The following is a 4185-nucleotide window of genomic DNA, read 5'->3' as shown; positions in this document are numbered from 1 at the left end:
GAACTATTTTTATATGTATCTTTTAATTTTTATAATTATTTAAATATTAAAAAATTATTTCTTAATAAAAAAGTTATTGTAATAGTTATGAAACCGTTCATTTAAATAGTCAAAGAGAATAGTTTTATTTTATTGCTATAACTTAATGAAAAATTAAACTTCAACAGCAACACTATAAAAATCATTGTCTAAAATCAACTAAGAGAACAGTTTTAAAGTGTAGCAACTTTGGCAACAATTTTTAAGCGTATCTTTTGTATAATTATTTAAACAACATTAAAAAATCGTTGCTTAAAAAAAATTCTAGTAATGGTTATAAAACCATTCTTTAAAATAGTCAAAGAGAACGGTTTTATTTTGTTGTTATAAAATAATGAAAACTGAACTTCAACAGTAACATTGTAAAAAACCGTTGTCTAAAACTATCTAAGAGAACGATTTTAAGGCGTTGAAGATTTTGGCATTAATAAAGCCTATATTTGTTGTAGTAATGATTCGAATGATTCCTTCCAACTCCACTCTGCAGCCTCTTGTCTTCATTTTTGGGCCTGAAACTGGGTCAAAAGCAGCCCAGAAATCATCCCAGCGAATTTCCTTTACTAAGGCACGTGACACTCGACACGCGTACACTTCAATCACGCGTACGCGTCGTTTGAACTCTGCACTGGCCACGCGTAGGCGTCAGCCACGCGTGCAGATCATTTGGACTATGGCTTGGTCATGCGTATGCGTCATCCATGCATACGCGTCGAGACCGGCTTCTCAAATCTCCAAATTCTTGTGTTCCTTCCACTTTTGCATGCTTCCTTTCCATCCTCTAAGCCATTCCTGCCCTATAAACTTTGAAAACACTTAACACACATATCATAGCATCGAATGGTAATAAGAGAGGATTAAAAATTAGCAATTTTATGGCCTAAGAAGCATGTTTTCAATTATAGCACAAAATTAGGAAGAAAAATTAAAAACATGCAATTTACATGAAAAGTGGGAGAATAATTGATAAAATCCTCTCAATTCAATCCAAAATATACCATAAAAAAAGTGGTTTATCAGCGCCAAATATCCAGGTCCACGTTTAGCCCCGGCTTGGCAGGTTCCAATTCTTCTCTTTTCTTGCGCACGAACTCCGCCAAACCGATCTAAACTTCACCTGAAATAATTAAAATACTAAACCCTCACCGGAAGTGTATACAGTCTAATCACTCAAGTATTTAAGGTTCGATTCTCTCAATTCTCTACTAATCTTGCTTTCTAAGACTTGCTCTTCTTCTACCAATCAACAAAAATTTAATGCTCAAATACACATATCAAGAGGTCTTTTCAAGGGTTGTAATGGGGTTAGGGTCAAGGTAGGAATGTATCTGGTTAAGTGGACTAAAATCCGAATCCTTGATTAACCTATACTTCCCACCTAACCTAAGGCACTCCATGTCATTATAATGCAAAACCTAACTATCCATTGACTATCTTTACACAAATTCATGCACCTTGACATTTTTTAATACAAATCATATGCATTGATATCATTATTTACCTTGGGGCATTTTATCCCCTTTTTATTGCTTTCTCTTTTTCGTTTCTTTTTCTCTTTTTTTTTATATGCATATATGGTAGGGAATATATATATACACAAGGATTTAATGCATATGATTAAAGTGTTGGATGCATGAACAAGTGCCCAAACTATTTTCACATTTTCATATAAGAATATAAAATACCCAATTTTCAAACCAAGTATTCCCCAAACCCAAATTTCCCAAACTTAATTCATGTACACTCTCACTAGTCTAAGCTAACTAAGGCTTCAAATTAGGGACATTTATTATTTTCCGCTTAGAGTTAGTGATGTGCTAAAATAAAGAACAAATGGAGTAACATAGGCTCAACATTGGGTTACAAAGGATAATGAAAGGGTAAGGCCATATGGGTATGTGAGCTATAGTGAAACAAAGACCTCAATCACATAAGTGCATGCATATATCAAACAATGGAAATATAGAATTAAGCAAGACAAAGATCACAATTTTCGAGAGAACAACTGATAAACCACTATCTTATGGTTTATCTTGTGCTCAATTGAGTGGATTTTATCAACTCTTTACCCACTTATTCATACTATTTGCATGGTTTTACATTTGCCTTCCTAATTATGTGCTTTGATTGAAAACATGCTTCTTTGGTCTCAAGTTCCCTATGTTTAATCCTCTCTTATTACCATTAGATGCCTTGATATGTGTGTTAAGTGATTTCATTCATTTCACTTTATAATTATTTCATCTTTTGCAATCACTGGTTCAATGTTCCTTTTTATTTATTTTTCCAATTAAATTTATGAACTTTTTCATGTTATGATTTGAATATTTTATTTAATATAATTGAGGTATTTTAGAATTATGACTGCTTTCTTTTATTTATATAAATAATTTAGATTTTTCCCTTTTGGCTTTGGTTGATTAATTGGTGACTCTTGAGTTATCAAACTCATTGTTGATTGAAAATTGGAATTCTTCAAGAATTAATTCAAGATCCAATAACTCTAACTTTTCCCAAGGAAAGACTGGGACTTGAGGATTCGAATTAATTCGTCCACTTAACTTACCTTCATAGTTAGAGGTTAACAAAGTGGGAGAAAAATCCAATTCTCATCACAATTGATAAGGATAACTAGAATAGGACTTCCAGTTCTTCATACCTTGCCAAGAGATTTTATTATTATTAATTTATTTTACTTGTCATTTAAATATACATGTGCCCATTGCCCAAACTTCAAAACCCCGATCTACAATCTTTATAACCAATAATAAGAACATACTTCCCTGCAATTCCTTGAGAAGACGACCCGATGTTTAAATATTCGGTTATTAATTTTAAAGGGGTTTGTTACTTGTGACAACCAAAACGTTTGTACGAAGGGATTTTTGAAGGTTTAGAAACTATACTTGCAACGAGGATTTATCCGCAATTTTCTAGACCACTTAAAGGTACCTCCCGTCAACAACACACACCAAAACAAAACATTGGTTGATAAGATGCAACCAATCAAATAGTTTCAAAAAGCTCACTAGGCTCGTGTGTTCGAGCTCTAAAACCATGTTCCAAATTAAATTTCTTCAGGCAAGTTCAACAAAAATTTTAATTCAAATTAGTGAAATGCCCTAACACAGTTTCTTGAAAAGGAATTCATCTTCAACCAAGTAGTACATAAATGCAAGCAACTAACTACACATGCAATCTATTATGCAATACAACAACTAACTAACAAAGAAGAATAAGAATTGGTGTTGGAAAAGGAAGTAGTCACCCACGAAAGTCGGTCTCGACCTCCCCACACTTAAAGATTGCACCGTCCTCGGTGCATGCAATGATGAGCAAGGTGGATTAGGGTGGGTTGCTATAACTGATGAGTTTCTTCAAAAGATTGTGAAGAGGAACTTGTTTATCGCCCCATTAAGAAGTTTTTCTTTCCCTTCCTAGTGGCCATCCTAAAATGAGAGAAAAAGAAAGAAGATTAAGCCCAAAAATAAAAATATGAAAGCAAGTAGAACATAAGTGGGGCTAATGCCAAATAAGAGTGGGATTCTCGACTAAATGGTAGCTACAACATGTAAGCGAGAAAACAATATAAGCAAAGGGCATTGTCAACCAAATATCAAACTAGTCAATAAGCACCAAAATAATTCAAGAATTATCAACAGTTGCGTGAGAAAATTCAACACCAATAGTAAAATAGTAAACCTAAGAAGGAAAATAAGAACTAGCAACAAAGATAAAATGCAATAAATGAAAGTATGCAAATTAATAAATAAAAGAGAATAAAATAAAATAAAGATGAGAAGTGAAAGGAATGAAGAAGAAGAAAGGTAGAAAGAAACAAGAAGGAGAGAAGAAAGAAGAAAGAAATGAAAGAAGAGATGGAGAAGAAAGGAAGAAACAAAGAAGAAGAAGTAGGAAAGAAATAAAGAAAGAAGAGACAGGGATGCGACGCAGATACGTCGACCACGCGTATGCGTGGTGTGCAGTAGAAGGGAGTGACGCGTACGCGTGGAAAGTAAAAAGCAGAAGGTGATGCGTATGCGTCGGTCACGCGTACGCGTAACCATTCATGCTGGATGCATGAATCCTGCACAGTGCCATCACAACTCTCTCGTTTTTGTACCAGAGGCAGCATGAAGAGACCGCGCG

Source organism: Arachis ipaensis, chromosome B08, assembly GCF_000816755.2.
Source record: "Arachis ipaensis cultivar K30076 chromosome B08, Araip1.1, whole genome shotgun sequence".
Taxonomy (NCBI): domain Eukaryota; kingdom Viridiplantae; phylum Streptophyta; class Magnoliopsida; order Fabales; family Fabaceae; genus Arachis; species Arachis ipaensis.
This window is presented reverse-complemented; position numbering follows the sequence as displayed.